Source organism: Chrysemys picta, chromosome 2 (assembly GCF_011386835.1).
Source record: "Chrysemys picta bellii isolate R12L10 chromosome 2, ASM1138683v2, whole genome shotgun sequence".
Taxonomy (NCBI): Eukaryota; Metazoa; Chordata; order Testudines; family Emydidae; genus Chrysemys; species Chrysemys picta.
In genome coordinates this window covers 83,276,878-83,295,251 of record NC_088792.1, presented here as the reverse complement: position 1 = coordinate 83,295,251, position 18,374 = coordinate 83,276,878, and the positions used below count along the sequence as shown (strand labels likewise).

At 45.0% G+C, this 18,374-nt stretch overlaps 1 protein-coding gene across 9 annotated transcripts in view; it reads right to left on the bottom strand.

Moving 5' to 3' along the window:
- Positions 1-18,374, bottom strand: part of TMEM108 (transmembrane protein 108) — a 261,335-nt gene that overhangs the window by 200,412 nt on the left and 42,549 nt on the right. The window lies entirely within an intron of this gene.

The window sequence follows — 18,374 nt, the reverse complement described above, 5'->3', positions numbered from 1 at the left end:
GAATAAACCTTTCTGAGCTCCTGTTCCTGGTGCAGCTGGGGGCCAATCTGCCCCCCTCGCATAATTCAGAGTAGGTTAAGGGCTGTTCTAAGTTGCACCAAGTGGGTCAGTCCCCCACAGCCTGCCTTCACCAGCCAAAGATCACCAGAGTGCCGTGTGCTCCAGCCCCAGGCTGACGTTCGCACTCCATGGAGTGCAGGATAGATTTACTCCACCCGAGGATTCCACTAGACAAGGGGAGAGGTAGAAGGACAAATACTTGATGTGAAAGACTTGGAGTGGGATTCACAACTGCTTAAAGTGGCAGTTAGGTGCCTAAGTCCAATACTCAGGCACCACAGGTATTCAGAGTATCGCTTCAGCCTGTTTGCACCGGTGGTAGATTTGAACTCAGGTCTCTCACATTCTGGGTGAGTGCTCTAACCACTGGGTTAAAAGTTATAGTGGGGAGGGGTGCACACCACTTCCCTCTCTGCTTTCCTTGAAGGAAAAAAAAAAAGAAACAACAAAACAAACTGACCTGGCTTAGGTGCCTAACTACAGGAGAGGGTTCACAGCTCTGAATCCCAAGTGGAGACAGTCACTTCCCTCCCTCCAGGCTGGATTTAGATGCCTTACTCCCTTCTGAGGTACAGGGCTTAGATTTACACCCCTCCCCCTCGGCATTTCCTATTGGCTAGCTTTGGCAGCTCCCCACTCAGCATGCTGGCTTTTGTGAATCCTCTTCTTAGGTGCCTAACTCTTACCCTCCATTTTTGTAGGGTGCCTGGGTGATGAACTCCGGGCTGTGAATTCCACTAGACAGCAAGGCACCTAACAGTCCCTGCCCCCCGCCCTTCTGACTCCCACCCTTTGCTGCTTACCTTTCACCCACAATCATGTTTTGGATTCCGGCTGGATGATTAATCTTTCATTTATAGTGGGCAGGCACATTTTTCTTCCTACATTCAGTAGGTTCACTGTTTACTCCAGGGTTACTTGCCCACTTTGCAACTATAACATACCTCTCTATTACCTTCCTTCCAAAATACCTTCCTCTTGAACACTGCTACCATTGCTGGCTTTAAGTTGATATTTTCTCCCCACCCCACATTAAACATGGCACACTGAGTCCTGACTCAAACAGTGGTTGGGTAGCTGTCTGTTTCTGACAGCACCCAGGCACTTCAGGCTTCACAGGATACACATTGCAAACACCTCTTTGCCTTCATTTGCAACGATTTTCCTGGCAAAAAGCCCGTGTATGCTATTGCACTTGCCATCCAGAACTGGCATGAAATTACGTAGCAAGCAGCAGTGTTTCTGCATAGGCTTGGCCATGGCTGCCACGGACACCTGCACAATCAATACTGAAGAAGTGCCTAATACAAATGCTTGCCTTACCATTGTCACCTGCTCGCATGGCAGAGAGCCCCGTATTTGCCGGCCAGTGAGTATCACACTCCCTGCCTTACTTATTTAGGCACCAAGGGCCTGATCCCATTGACAACGCCAACTGAGTTCAGTGGTGCTGTATCAGAGCCCTACAGTATATTTGTCAATGTCCAAGATCTTCTGTACTCTGTCCATTCAGGGAAGATTGTCATAGAGCACACTAAAGGAGAAGAGGTAGGAAATGCTCCAGCCTAGGACTACATTTCACTGATCCTTTTTGCCTGGCCTTCCTGCATTAGAGGACAGGTGCACTTTTCCATATAGAATATGCCTCTCCCCTCTCATCCCAAAGCACTTATACTTTTCCTCCACCAGAGAGGGGGAAAAAGAACTTGGATGTTGGGGTTCAGTATGTGGCTCACAATGTTCATGAATATGCCAGTGAAGAAGAAAAAGTAAGACAGCATTTGGAAAACTTGAGAAAATAATATAGAAAGACTCCCCCCCACCCCATGTTCCAAGATTTTTGCAAGCTTTGTTGATCAGATAGTTTTTTTTTAATTATTTCTAATCAGAGAGCTGTCATTCATGTTTCTCTCACTGCACAAGTTATTTTGCCTTGATTGCAGAAAACAAAATTTTAAATAGTAAAAAGAAAAAACACACCCTTGAGTGGTAGTGTCAGTCTGGAATGGGAAAAACAAACATACTTGGGGAGGGGGACCCTCCGGAGAGAGTAAATTACTATTTCATGCCTTTGAAGGATCTCATTACACATTCCAATTAAGGTCTGATTTACTGTACAACACAATCATTACTCTTTGGAGTATGGTGCACAGAGATCTGTACCCAGAGGAGAGAAAAACCTCAGAAGGGATTTATTAATGATGACTCTTACCTCTTGTTAGTAATTTGTGACATTCCTAGTGCATCAAATAGTGATAGTGAATTCAGGAATCCTGATATGTATACACTTTCTTCTAACAAATATATCGGGGGGAAAGGTACTATTAAACACACATCACATCAATTGCAAGATTTGTAAGAAAAACACTAAGGAAACAGCAATCATGTGCAGGGCATGAATATATATATTGTTATGTGAGGGCAGGGTAGTCCAGGAGTTTATTTACTATGCATAGGATGGTAATTGGAAAGCTCCGAGTTCTAATCTTGTCCCTGGCACGGATTCTCTTGTGGCTTTGGGACAGTTGCTTCATCTCTCTCTCAGTTTAATGATTTGTAAAATGGAGATAATACTTTTGGACCTCAGAGGAATGTTTAAATGATTAATTAAATAATAGATCTCAAGTGCTATGATTAATACAGCTGGTAAAAAATTGTGAAAAATTTTATTGACATTTCAACCCACTCTAGTGATTTCCTTTTTACAAAAAGGAGAAAATACCTATCGCATTAGAGAGAGATGGAGAGAGAGACCAAAAACCTCTAACATTACTTTTCTATGTAAGAAACGATTTAGTTGCCACAGAGATATTGTATGATTGTGAATGGAAGGGCAGTTGTACATGAGATACCCTCTTTGTTAACATGTGGTCTACACTCTGAAACAGTTTGAGAACCTGCAAAATATCCTATTGTATATAGAATCAAATATGTTTATATTATAAATGAGTGTTATATGAAAATACACAGGTCTACTCCTCAGTTTCCTCATAAGGTAGGAAGCATGAACTCTGTGAAATTGCAGGTGTTTCTCAGTTATTATTGGACTGGATTACCAACAAACATTTCAGCTCTGCAATGAGAACCAGAATGGCACACTGGCTCCTACTGTAGGTCAGTGATAACCAGAGCCAGCTCCAGGCACCAGCCCAGCAAGCAGGTGCTTGGGGCGGGCAAGGGGAAGGGGGCGGCATGTCGGGCTCTTCGGCGGCAATTCAGCAGCAGGTCCCTCAGTCCCTCTCCAAGGGAAGGGCCTGCCGCCGAATAGCCGCCGAAGAAGAAAGCGGTGTGGTGGAGCTCCCGCCGATCGCGATCATGGCTTTTTTCTTTTTTTTTCCCGCCACTTGGGGCGGCAAAAACCCTGGAGCCGGCCCTGATGATAACTTACTGAGACCACCTTCCTGTCTTCCTTACAACCTGCCTGCCTTCTAAAGACCTCGACTGAACCAAGAAAACCCCTCTCATCTATTTCACATAATAGAACAAAAAACAAAAGAGCATGTTTGCCCTACTGCTTGTCACAATCTATCTTTTCAATAGCACTCTACCTATTCCTCCATCACTTTCTGCAGGGAAGCTGCAGTATGGGCTAGCCCTGGCAGAGCTATTGTGATTAAAACAGTAGTGGTGTCAGACTGCCTCGTGGTAAACAAACATATAGGTCTGATGTTTAGAGTTGCTGAGTGCCTGCAGCTCCCACGGAAGCCATTTGGAGGGGCAGCTGCTCAACACCACTGAAAAATCAGACCTACAATGCAGAGAAAACTGCTAAAATGATAGGTGTGTTTGACCCTGGCCTCCAGTATGCACTGTGCATCATCATATGTCTCTTGGTTAAATTGGGCATCATTTATATGCATGCAAATCCCTAACAATAAATACCCATTTAAATAGCTTGTATCTTATTTCATATAGTATATATTTGGAATTTGCATGTATGTTAAAGATGCCCAACTTAAACGGCACATCGTAGGCCTACTGTTTGACCTTGAAATGGTGGGAAAAATCTATCAGAAAAGCATTCAAAATTTCCCTCACTAATTTAGAAATCTTCTTGTGAAACTTCCGGGCATAGAAAGCAGTTTAAATTATCATATAAAGGGAGGGTCTCTCTCATCATATTTAAAGATAGAGAATTATTAATGCCATTGTACAAGGCACTGGTAAGACCTCATTTGCAATACTGTGTGCAATTCTGGTCACCCATGTTCAAGGAAGTTGAATTTAACTTATAACAGGTGCAGAGAACAGCCACTGGGATGCTCAGGGGACTGTAGGCCTATCTTATGAGGAGATTGGAATGCTTGGCTTGTTTAGTCTAGCAAAAAGAAGGCTGATATGGGGATATAAATACATTGGGGGGGTAAATACCAAGGAGGGTGAAGAACTATTTAAACTCAAAAACAAAAGAACAAATGGATATAAACTGGTCATGAACAAATTCGGGCTGGAAATTAGAAGGAGGTTTCTAACCATCAGAGGGATAAAGTTCTGGAACAGCCTCCCACTAGGAATTGTGTGGGCAAACAATTTAATTAGTTTTAAGAGGCAGCTAGATATATTTATGAGTGCTGCATGACAGGTTTGCTTGTGATGGTAGGGGGCAGAGCTCAGCAGCCCTGGTTCTGGTTTATATTTTATGTTCCTAAAGTTCATGCTTCAGGGTTTCAGAGGGCCAACTGCAGGGGTCAGGAAGGAATGTTTTTCCCCACATTGTATTGCAGGAGGGTTTTTTTTAAATCTCCTTCCTCTGAAGCACCAGGAAGGGCCAGAGCTGGAGATGGGACACTGGACTGTGCCCTGAGGTGGCACTGAGCATTCTCTCTCTCTCTCAGGTGCTTGACTGGCTGGTTCTTGCTCATATGGTCAGGGTCTAACTTAGGGTTACCATATTTAACAAATAAAAAAAGAGGACTCTCTACGGGCCCTGGCCCCCCCCCGCCCCGCCCCAACTCTGCCCCTTCCCCGCCCCAACCCCGCCCTAACTCCGCCCCCTCCTCCCTCCCACTCCCAGCCACGCGAAAAGGGCTGCCCGAGGGCTACCGGCTTCACGGTTTGCCGGGCAGCCCCCAGACCCTGCGCCCCCGGCCGGCGCTTCCCCAGCGCAGCTGGAGCCCGGGAGGGGAAGCGCCTAGCCGGGGGCGCAGGGTCTGGAGGCTGCCTGGCAAACCGTGAAGCCGGTAGCGCTTGGGCTTCAGGCAGCCCCTATGCCTCCGGACCCTGCGCCCCCCGGCGGGGCACTTCCCCTCCCGGGCTCCGGCGGTGCAGGGTCCGGAGGCATGGGGACTGCCCAAAGCCCGTAGCGCTCGACTCTTAAACAGAGCCGAAGAGTCAGGGGAGGAGCAGAGCCGCCGCGGCCAGAGGCTCTGCTCCTCCCCTGACTCTTCGGCTCTGTTTAAGAGCCGAGCTGCCCGAGCGCTACTGGCTTCGGGCAGCCCCCATGCCTCCGGACCCTGCGCCACTGGAGCCCGGGAGGGGAAGTGCCCGGCCGGCGGCTGGGGTCCGGAGGCAAGGGGGCTGCCTGAAGCCCATAGCGCTCGGGCAGCTCGGCTCTTAAACAGAGCCGAAGAGTCAGGGGAGGAGCAGAGCAGCTGCGGGAGGGGAAGTGCCCGGCCGGCATTTTCCCGGACATGTTCGGCTTTTTGGCAATTCCCCCCGGACGGGGGTTTGATTGCCGAAAAGCCGGACATGTCCGGGAAAAAACGGATGTATGGTAACCTTATCTAACTGATCATCATATGTGAGGTTGGGAAGGAATTTTTCTCCAGGTCAGATTGGCAGCGATCTTGGGAGCTTTTACCTTCCTCTGTAGCGTGTGTGGATGCAGGTCACTTTGCCAGAATTATGTGGGTCTCACATTTAATCATTTCCCTGCCATTGTGGAGGCCTCGAGGACTGGTGCACCTTCATAGAATCATAGAATATTAGGGTTGGAAGAGACCTCAGGAGATCATCTAGTCCAACCCCCTGCTCAAAGCAGGACCAACACCAACTAAATCATCCCAGCCAGGGCTTTGTCAAGCCAGGCCTTAAAAACCTCTAAGGATGGAAATTCCATCACCTCCCTAGGTAACCCATTCCAGTGCTTCACCACCTTCCTAATGAAATAGTGTTTCCTAATATCCAACCTCAACCTCCCGCACTGCAACTTAAGTCCATTGCTTCTTGTTCTGTCATCTGCCACCGCTGAGGACAGCCTAGGACCATCCTCTTTGGAATCCCCCTTCAGGTAGTTGAAGGCTGCTATAAAAATCTCACCTCACCCTTCTCTTCTGCAGACTAAATAACCCCAGTTCCCTCAGCCTCTCCTCATAAGTCATGTGCTCCAGTCCCCTAATAATTTTCATTGCTCTCCACTGGACTCTCTCCATTGTCCACATCCCTTCCGTAGTAGGGGGACCAAAACTGGATGCAATACTCCAGGTGTGGCCTCACCAGCAAGGACAGTGCAACCATTTAGGGGACCTAGGTGGTCGCTTAGGGTGCTAGGATTTGGGGGGGCCATTTTCTTCGGCAGCGACCGCAGCGGCCGGATCTTCGGCCATCCCGGTCGCCGCCGGCATTTAGGCGGAGGGAGCTGGGGCAGTGGAGCGTGGGGAGGGCCGCCTGCAGCAAGGGGGGGTGTGGCACGCAGAGGAACTCCCCGCCCCAGCTCACCCCTGCCCCGCCTCCTCCCCGAGCACGCTGTGGCTACTTCACTTCTCCCGCCTCCCAGACTTGCGGTGCCTAAGCTGATTGGCGCCGCAAGCCTGGGAGGCGGGAGAAGTGAAGCAGTGACGGCGTGCTCGGGGAGGAGGCGGGGCAGGGGTGAGCTGGGGCGGGGGGGGGGTGCCTCAGGGCGGGGGCTCGGGGACGAGGGGGTGCAAGGTGGAAGTTTCGCCTAGGGCACGAAACATCCTTCCACCGGCCCTACTCACCAGTTCCGAATAGAGGGGAATAATCACTTCCCTCGATCTGCTGGCAATGCTCCTACTAATACAGCCCAATATGCTGTTGGCCTTCTTGGCAACAAGGGCACACTGCTGACTCATATCCAGCTTCTCATCCACTGTAATCCTCAGGTCCTTTTCTGCAGAACTGCTGCTTAGCCAGTCAATCTCCAGCCTGTAGCGGTGCATGGGATACTCCTATTCTCTGCCTGTTGCACATAATAATCTTGTTTTCTGCAGGTTGTAATACTTTGGTCTAATTCCAGTTGTTGGGTTTAGTGTGCCGGTGGTGTTGGTGGCCACTGCTATACAGGAGGTTAGACTAGATGATCAAGTGGTCCCCTTTTGGCCTTAAACTCTATGACTTGCATGATTTCTGTACTTCTGCTCTGAGCTCTAGCAGGAACTAGGGACTCCAGTTGTGTGCAGAAAAGCAGTCTGTTAGCTAAACTTTATCGAACTCTACAAAGGCTTTTCAGTTGGGTTCAGTTCAAGTTTTGGAATAAAAGATTCTGTTCAACTCCATTGTACCCAAATCAGTTCATCTATGCTTAACCTGGAAGCTGCTCTTGCCCCCTTGTTTCACTTAACCAGTAACTCCAGTACCATGACACGCTGCTTACTGGGGCCTAATATGAAGAAATTGCTTCTTATTAAATTAAAACAAAGGATATTCCCCTCAATGTGACACTACACAGCTCCCAATCCTCTCTACATTTTACATTTCTAAAGAAAGCCTATATTACAAGCCAGTGAAAAGGGTTTACAAGCAGATTAAAGGATAAAACTGCTAACTGCTGTAGCACAAATCCATAACTGTTTTGCTGTTAAAACATTGCCTAAGCTCCAGTTGGTGCAGATCACTGCTTTCAGATTCTTCACAAGAGGAGCAGTAAAATGGTGATAATTAATTTGGCCCCTTTTAAAAAAGCTGCACTGGCTTGTGGTCACATCTGCATAATTGATTTTCAGATTCCTCTTCTGATTTTTAAGCAGTTTGGTACAGAATGTTTCCTTTAGCAAAACTGGCTAAAGAAAATGTCTTGGTTGTGCTTTGCAGGTCACACCGTTCAAGAGACTCGTTTTCCACACAAACACACACATTCCAGTCAAGGAGCCATCTTGTGTTGCTCATGGAACTTCTGGGGCCTCCTAGCCTTCACCAGTTTAACCTCATGTCATGTCCTATGCCATGGTAACCATTCATCCAGCAGCGGAGGAGTGCAAGGGAGTTCCATTGGAATCTACACCAAATCCTCACAATGGGCTGGAGGAGTGGTTGATCAAAGATACTTGAGGCAGTTTTCTTGGAGGTGAGTTTGCTGCTTCCACTGTGCACTCAGCTCCCATCCCACTAGATGGCAACAAGTGAGAGACTGGGAGTAGGAAGCGGAAGGTTTTAGTTCTGATGATATGTTTGGAATTTCCTACCATCTAATGTACTTACAGGACAGTATTTTATGGCATTGAAGTAATCAGGAGGGGAAGAGAGACATATTACATGTTGGTCAGCCTGTCCACATCAGTTTCTTGGTGCCAGCCAGGGCTCAGCAGAAAATTCACATTGAGGGAATCAGAGAGGAAAGAAAAAAAACCAGGAAGTGATTGCACTGTTGGTTGGGATGATTAGGGACATCTTTGCTAAGCCCTCTTCCTTCCTCCCCCTCAGAAGTCCCCAGCAGGAAGCAGCTGATTGGGGAGATAACATGGTCCATATAAATCCCTGTGCAGTCCATATGAAACCAAACCTCTCCACTGAAGACTTGGTCTTCACTGTCTTAGAGATGTCATCCACCAGATGATTAAAAGAAAATACACCTTCGTAGAACACTCAACTTGTAGTTGGTTAACACTGATTCTGCAAATATTATTGTTGAAGGTGTATACAAAACCTTAATCATGGGTCATTATAGAAGCAGATGCAGCCTTTGCTGTGTCTCTGGAGTTTACTCTATTTAGAAAAGCAATGACCAGAGGTTACCAGCTGTGCAAATGTGGTGTTTGGTATTTAAAGAATCAATTTAAAATTCATTTTAGTTGACAGCAAACCATAAAAAATATTCTGCATCTGTTGGCTAATACAGATGAAAAAACTCCACACTTGAAATAAAGAAAATTTCTCACGTAAAAAAAAATCTAACTTTTTTTAACATTTAAATATTCTTCCCGTGGTGAAGCCAGAAGGAAACCATTGTGTTTTCAGGTATATACCCAAAGAAGATCCTTACAAAAAACCCAACTTGGGAGTGTTCGTCAAGTGTTAGAAAAGCTTCCCTTTACAAGCCTACAGCATGGATTTGAATAGGAAACATCAAACCAGGACTTGAACTCTCCTTTCCCCATATACGTTACACAAGCCTTGGGCAGCAACCCTCATGGGAGAAGGGGGATCTGGGAATATGCAACATCAAAACCTAACACTCATAATTTTTTTAACAGCCCAGAATATGAGAACACCTTTCCTGAAAACTAACTATTTTTCTGTACCTTCCTCTAAGTTTTTATATGTATGTGGTTAGGGATATAATATGGGTACTATGGCTCCATTAAAAAGTCAGCATTTGTCAACGGTTACCAATGCAGTTCATATCAAATAATTCTGTATATCCATATGGAAAACCAACTCTTAAAACTTTTGACTCCATTTCTGTCTCTCTCTCTCTCCCCACCTCATTTCCCTCCAACATATGACTCCTTCTCTCCACCCATACATACCCAATTCACTCAGTTAATGGAAGTTCTGGTAGCGTTACCCTACGTCTGGATTTTTCCAGACATGTCCGGCTTTTTGGTCCTCAAATCCCCGTCCCGGGGGAATTGCCAAAAAGCCAGACATGTCTGGGAAAATAGGGAGGGGTCTTGGGGCTTGGCTGGAGCTGCCGGGGCCGGAGACGGAGCCGCTGGGGCCGGCACTGCTTGACCAGGGCTGGTGCCGGGCCCGAGCCGCTCGTCCGAAACTGGGGCCCGAGCCGCTCGGCTGGAACCAGGGCCCAAGCCGAGCTGGGCCGGAGCTGCTGGGACCGGGGGTGCTCGGCCGCCAGCCAGAGCTGCTCGGCCGGGGCTGGTGCCCCGGGGCCCGAGCTGAGCTGGAGTCATTAGGGTCGGGGGTGCTTGGCCGGGGCTGGGGGTGCTCGGCCGGGGCCGGCGCGCTCGGCCGGAACTAGGGCTGGCGCCCCAAGGCCCAAGCCGAGCCGAGCCGGAAACGCCGGGGCCAGAGCCTCTTGGCCGGGGCCGGCCGGTCGCTGGAGGGGGCCGCTCGGCCAGGGGGGGCCGGACTCGGCTGCGCCTCCTCGCGCTCCCCCCCCCGCCCCAGCTTACCTGCTGCCTCCCTGTTTTAGGCTTCCCACGAACATTTGATGCGCGGGAAGCAGGGGAGGGGGAGGAGCAGGGGCGGAGCATTCAGGGGAGGGGGCAGAGTTGGGGTGGGGCCGGGGCCCCATGGAGTGTCCTCTTTTTTTTTTAATTAAAATATGGTAACCCTAGATGTGGGTGGGGATCAATGAAAAGGTAAATAAGAAATCTCCACTCTCTTCCCCTTCCCGCGAAATAAACCTCAACAATCCTGAAGCAGTGAACTAGACTCAGAGCAAGAACAGTCTATCAGAGAAAGGTTTCTCTCTGCTCCTGGGCAGTAGCATTAAGATAAACACGAATGTCTTGGCATTTTTTGCATTCCAAACTCACCCGGTAAATGGCAGTGAGCTGTTGAGGGCTTTGCTAAATCAGCTCAGAGGGGGAAAGTTTGTTCAGCAGAGATTTAAAATTCCTGGCAAACAGCTTGCTATTGTTTTTAAAAGTGCAGTCCTGAGGAAAAACACAGATTGATAGGTTTTAATAAGGGACACAGAAAGCCACATTCTTGCTTTTGTGACCCTCACACAAACCCACAGAAGTCAGAAACTAGGCAGGTGTAAGTGAGGGCAGAATTAGAACCAATAAACTTATTGGCTGAAAGCTGAAGGGCACATTTTCAAGCAAGTGCAACAGGCACACCTGCAAAAATGTTCCTGTATTAGTTACAGTAACAAAAAACTGCATTTACATGCACCAGTGATCATTTATGCATGCAAATTTCAGGCTTTACCACCTCTTTGTATGCACAGATATCCAATATCATCAATCAAACTTGGATTTGTGTGTCTTCAACACATACATGTGCATTTTTGCTAAAACACTGTGCCTACAACCTGATCATCAGAAGTGTTCCCATGGGTTGCAGAGACTGTCTGTTCCCTTTGCTTTTGACAGGTGGCAGCAATTACTCTTATTGCAGATATATGTCTCAATTTTCAACCTGGTACAATATGTTGACCTGGGTACGATCAGTTGCATTCAGCTCAACATAGTTCTGCTGATGTACCATGGTGCATAATTCCTGTTTACCCCATAAAAACAGATGGATTTCCTTCCATGCTAATTATGCAAATTATGTCATAAGGAGAGCTGGATGAAACTTGGAATTTCTGTTCTGTGTGATTTTGACATTTCAAAAGTTGTATTTGTTCCGAATTGGAAGGAAAGTAAACTCGGTTTTTAAATTTCTTGTAAAATAGGTGGCTAGACCCAGCACCTATAAACTGTAAAAGACAGTCCCTGCCGTTAAGAGCTTACAGTCTGAAAAGATCAGACAGACTAAAGGTGGTAGGAAGAGTGTTAAAATGAGTATGGTAGAGATGGGAAACCGATGCACAGAGGAATTAAGCAACATGCCAAAGACTGCACAGGAAGTCTGTGGCAGACCTGGGCACTGAACCCAAATCTCCAAGTGCAGTGCTTGAACCAAAAAGGCCTTTTTCCCCTCTTGGTTATAGAAAACTATAGACACTTTTAAAAAACAGCTTCTTTGTGTCTTTTCATACATCCATTACGAGCCATTTTAAAAAGAGATTACACAACAGCAGAGCTGCTGAATAGAGTGGCGGCAACTTCTCTTAGGAGAGGTCTGTAATAGAATATCTCAGTTTTAATGTAAAAAGAAAATAACTGGCTCTACAAATAAAAATGCTTCTCAATTTTAGTCAGTACTTTGAGATTTATTCTTATATACGGATGTTTCAAACCATAGCTGCTGCCCTTTATACTTCAGTCACAGCTGTTCCTTCTTTCTTATAATCAATGAAACTTACTAAAGCTACCAGTGTTTAATTCATGGGTTTGGGGATTTTTTAAATACAGCATTTTATTTATAACTTAAAGTAAAACAATTATGATTCAGCTTTGCATCCTCCTCGCAGGACTATTAATTATACTTTAGATAAAGGGCTATGAACCATCCCCAAGTGACAAAAAACACACCAGTGGAAAAGCTGCTTTTCCCAAGCACCTAAAAAGCCAGTCATGTCTGAGTTTAGTACCTCTGCAGAGCATTTTATGATGGTTTCAGACGGGCAGGAAGATACACAGATAGCTTTGCAATGCCTGCATGCAGCCACTTAAAGAACAAGGGATGCATATCTGGTTGTGCTAATAAAATCTGGCTGAAGTAAGTCATTGCCTAAGATATACATTTGACTTGCACTGGCTCCCTCACAGTCTGCAAGGACGCAATGAGAGTTTAACGGGGGCATTTTCCTGCTATACAAGCTATCATTTCTTTCAAATCAAGGCATTAGAAATTATAAGCAGCAAGGGAGGCTTGCTGCAACCTGAATGCTGCTATAAATGTGTGCGCTGAAACATAGCTGTCATAAGTGTCACTGCATCAGGACTCCTGGACTCCAGTAAATGACTGTAATGAGTTCAATATCAATCAAACAAGCTCTCCTTGTCAGAAATAAAATCTAGTTTCTGACTTTTATAAGTAGCTATTAATGTCAATCATGATTCCAAGTCAACCACACCAGGAGGGTCCTGGCTGGATCTTGAAAATTATAAGTCTGACAAGACAGATGGCAATAGGAAGTGTTTGTTACTCATGCACTAGTAGCAGCAGTAACAACAGCTGCCCTGTTGCCAGGATATACAGCCAATAATAAAATCAAAGCTTTGTGTCAACATTCCAGGGCCGGCTCCAGGCACCAGCTTACCAAGCAGGTGCTTGGGGCGGCCACTTCGGAGAGGGGTGGCACATCCAGCTGTTCGGCGGCAATTCGGCGGACGGTCCCTCACTCCAACTTGGAGTGAAGGACATCCCGCCGAATTGCCACCGCAGATCGTGATCGCGGCTTTTTTTGGGGGGGGGCTGCTTGGGGCGGCCAAAACCCTGGAGCCGGCCCTGCAAGATTCTAGACTAAGATGCAACATACCTTGTTATGAATGGCTTTTTGTTGTTCTGAAGTGTGATTGCTGACCAAACTGGGATGGTCTTGAAAATTAAATGCGTCTTGTAGGACACTAAGGTAGCAAAATTTGTTTGCATATAATAAATAAAAATACCTTCTAGTGAATTATGTTATCACTGGTTTATAAAAGTAACACAAACACCCCACATCCTCAATAAATGGGGTCTCTGACGAGGTGTACGTGCCCCCACACTAAAACAGATATGGAAGGGATCATAGGTGCTGGAACTAGGGATGCTGCCACACACCCCGACTTGAAGTGGTTTCCACCATATACAGAGTTTACAGTTTGGTTCAGTGGCTCTCAGCAACCCCACTATGCAAATTGTTCCAGTACACCGGAAGGGGTTAAACTGCGTTTCAAGGGAACCCGGCCGTTCCCCACCCTAGAGAAGCTCCTGACCCTTCCAGCTGGAAATGAAAGATTTGCATTCACCTAGACTGTACTTCTCTTTAGGTCTTCCTACCCCTGGCAGGTTGGAAAGCCAGGTGACCAAGCCCCAGCCAGAAGTTAGCATGTGAATCAACTGTGAAGGCTGAAAATAGGTTTCCTACTGGAGAACATCCAGACTGCTCTCCATCCAGAGATGCTATGCACCTACAGATATAAGGGTGTACCAGTCCTAATTCAACTCTGAGCTAGATTTCCATTAAAAACCTGCTAGCTAAGCCAAATTTTGGCCAATGAATTTTTTTACACACTGAAAATTTCCCTCCCTTGGATTGGCAATGGGTAAGTATGCTTATATTCAGTTCTCTTGATCTTGAAACAAAACCCTTATTCTATTTTTGTAAGGAGATATTCACAAAGATGAGAGGGATCAATCAACCAATTCACATTAATTAAGACTGTCCAAAACCCAAAGTGAACATTTAATTGGAGGAGCAAAGAAGTTCACGTAATTTTGTTTCCCTTGTTTTTCCATTATTACAAAAGCTCTCCACTTCCTGGTTCTGGCCAGGGCTGGAAGAATTCTCACACCATATTTCCAACTTTACCTTTCTTGAACTAGTTTTGGTTATGAAAAAAAAAAATCTTTCTACAAACCCTGCCTATTGGCTGACACAACTCTAGCCTTCCCCACACCACTCAACATTCACCTCTAGTGTCTCAGCAGTGCCTTCAAACAATTAGAAATTGTTGTTAAAACCATGAGCATGACTTGAATCTTTTGAAAGAAAAGGGAGAGGGCCAGATTTTTCAAGCAAGTCTGCATGGGTTCATCACAAAACTGAAATCTCTCACCAATATCTCTTTGCTGATCATTTGGCGCCCAATCCAACTCCCTTTGAAGTCATTGGAACAATTGCTATTGTTGGAACAGTGGAGCAATTTTCGTTCCCTTCAGTGCAAGCCAGATTGGGTCCTTGTAACCAACTGTGTGTTCTGGCCTGATGTTCTATTTTCTTGTAAGAGTTCTGCACCACACTTGTGTGTGAAGACAGCTACAAAAAACACTATGGTTTTGCATTGTATTTTTAATGTACTGGAGTTGGCTTTTAAACTATCTACATGGATTAAATGCTATGAATCAATTTACTATGAAGACTTCCTTAGCGTGACAGAAGGCGCGGGGAAATGAGCTGGCTAACTTACTCACTGGAAGAAAACAAATGTATATGGGCAGGAAGGTCATCAATAAAAGTCCTAGGTGTCATAAAACACTGTTACAATTGAACTGTGACAGCAAGGTTGAGATTGTGGCTCACCTAAAACTCAACAACTAAGGATGACATTTGCTGTGTGTTTTATGTCAATATCAGTGGTAGGGTCATATTTTGTGTGTGTCTGTGTGTTTAGTTAGAATAAAAGCATTTGAGTTCTACTGAATTATTTAAATCTTACCCTTGATTCTTTCATAGCTGCACTTAGGTGTAAAATATGCAACTAGATTATGATTGCTATACAGGGATTTTCCATTCCCTTAGGGAAAAGACTGTATGAGTGAACACTGGTGCGTGTACTTGGCTGTCAGATGCTATTCAGATATCAAAGGCAAAAAAGGTTACACAAATATAAAGAAGTTTGCCAACTTGCCGGCTAGTAATTTTAATCCACGTGCTGAAAGAAGACTAGCAACTTCATAAAGGGTCATACAGATGTGTTACTGGTATACAATGAAGCTCTCAAGTCAGGATGCCAAACTCTGCCTCATTTACGTTCACTGACTCCATCTGGGAAAAATCTGACCCAGTGTTTTAAGACAGGTTTTAGTAACTGCATCTAAGGTTCTAACATTGCTGAAAATGGTATTGCATTGTGATTTGGAAGGTCAGTCAGGTACGTGATACTTAACCTTTCAGTGGGTAAGGTAGATACTAAATGCATCAGGAATTAGTCAAACCATATTCTAAGGATCAAACAAGTATGTTTATTTGTCCCAGAGAAGTTAATGGCAAAACTCCTACTGATTTCAAAGAGAGCAGGAGTTGGCCCTTACACAAGTTGTTGCAACCCTAAGACAGCAACTCAGATGGGGCCGTGTCGTGTGAGGTGTTGAGCACTATCAACTCCCACTGACTTCAGTGGGTGCTCTTGGGACTCAGTAGCTGTGTTCATGCTTATGATGATGAACTATTAAAAATCCTCACCTGGACAATCAAAAATATTTACTGATTGATTAGAAAAAGCAAAAGACAAACCACATTAGTTTGGAGTTCAGAGGAGACACAGTGAAATAATTAACATTTGTTAAATGGGAAACAAAGCACACAGTCAAGAGGAAAAGTAATAGGCTATTTCAAATTAATGAAAAAATAATGCCAAAAGTAAATTGGCCCTTACAAAATAACACAGCTACTTTGGAGTTTGACAGGAAATGAACGAACAAATAGGCGCTGTTTGTCATTGGATGTAATTAACTTATGATGCAGTGGCCTTCTTTTCTACAGTGAAGTTATGGGAAGACAAATAATCAAGCATAATTAGTTGTGCTTGAGAATGACAGAGTAATGATTCCAGGTTGAGGATTACTATCTTCAGTTCAGCTGCATGCTTCATATAAATTAATCCATTATGTGTCTCTGGACACGCAGCATATGTCCAACAAATCACAACTCATATTCATATGGACATTGAATATACAGTTCCAGCTGCTCCTGCTATGACATTGAAACTATCAAGGGCATGCCAAATGATGCAGCCTTGAGACTGCCAAGAGAGGGACCGGCACTCAGGGGGTTAACAGGCACCTTTGGGAATGTTCGCTTGCTGCTAATCAGAGTGTATGGATTTTATTAGCATAATCAATATGGAAATATGCAACCAACAGATCCAAACGGTTAAGTTCTACAAGTTTTGAAATACCATAAAAATTTGTCAGGTAAATCCACGCAATAGAATGGAGTTACTGTGTGAAATCATGAGTCTTATTTACCCTAGAAAAAAATGTCAAACTTACCTCCTTTTGGAATCTTTATTTGCTCTGTGCTTCCAGGGCAGCACAAAGCATGAGGAACATGGCCCAGAATGTGACCCTCATTATTGGGGCAGACAGTTTCCTTAATGAACTGTGAATAACTGCCTTGGAGAGAGATTATCGTCTACACTGGAAAAAAAAAATCCAAAGCTGTGAGTTTCAGAGCCCAGGCCAACTGACTCAGGCTTGTGTGGCTCACGCTATGGCGCTAAAATTAGCAGTGTAGAGATCCTGCTTGGGCTGGAGCCCAGGTTCTGAGACCCTCCCACAACTTGCTGGGCTCTGAGACTTGCTGATGTGAGGGGTTGGTTGGTTTTTTGTTGTTGTTTTTTTTGGCAGTGTAGATGTAACCTTTGTTTCCAGCAATGGATCTCTCCACGGCCAGCTCTATGTCACCCCCATTTCCCAGCCCTCTTGCATAAGACTCTTCTCACTTGTGACAGGGGCCAGATCAGCTTTCCGCAAGCCTTGGCTCAGGGACGGAGGCATAAAGATTATTTAAAGCTACTTTCCTCAACCTCCTCCCCAAACAGTTCTTGAACTGAGCATAGCATGACTGGTGCTGACGATGGAGTCATGAATTCATAGACTGGGCAAACAGTGTGTTTCCGCACTCATACTTGTCAATGAAAAGAGAAGCTTCACATGATCCCTTCTTAAAAGTTTTGAAAGCTCCTTTATCAGTAAAGAACCTTTTACTATGAATATCACAAGCTGTCAGGTTTACGTAATGCTGGATCAAAACTAAACACTCAACGCTTTTCCGTTCATACTTTGATCTGAAACACTGAGCCCAGGTAAAAATATATTCTCAAAGCTGATTTCTATGGGGAAACGATGACTCATTTTTCAACGTCATTATTAAAAAAAGAAGTTTGAAAGAACACGGATATCTATGAATGGGGGGGAAAGTGTATAGCAATCCACACTCAGGTCCACACTTTATCTCAATCATTCTGACCGGTGAGGAGTCTGCAAATTTAAAATTCTTCTAGTCAAATATATTGGACTGACCTCTGCATTACTCTAGTATTACACTAATCTAATTTTACTGATTTCAGTGGGGTTGCACAAGCATAAGATTGGTGTAACATACTGGCACACTGGGCCTATTATTCTGAATTGCTAATTGCTTCCTGGGAAGTTGCATTTAGGTCTTAGCTGATTATCCGCTTAAAACTATCAAGTACCAATTATAAGACACAGTAACTTTAACGTCACAGCTGCCTGGGTTCAAACAGAAGTAACTTCAGATTATGTTTTTGGCTAATAAATTGCACTAAATGCCTGTCTCTGTGATTAAATAAAAGTTATTCTGATGCATAAGTGACTAAATAATTTTTAATTAGTTAGAACTAAATAGCATAAGTTTGTTACAGAAAGATAGTAAACACTAAAGAATTAGGAGCAAATCAATTTGTGACTTTAAGCGAGTACAGTCCCTAGTGAAATTAATAGGAATTGCATCTGTTAAGTATTACCCCTGTATACTATTCCTTTTGTACACCATGAGTTTTTATTTGCGTCCCCAAGGTTCAAATGACTCCCCAAAACTCAAACCAAAGCTTGACCAAAAACGGTTTCTCTTGTCTATGAGAAATGAAGGGGCAATTAAGCAAACCAAAGCCAAAACTATATAAGCAGTATCACCAAGATCAACGTGCCCAACTATGCATCCATATGAT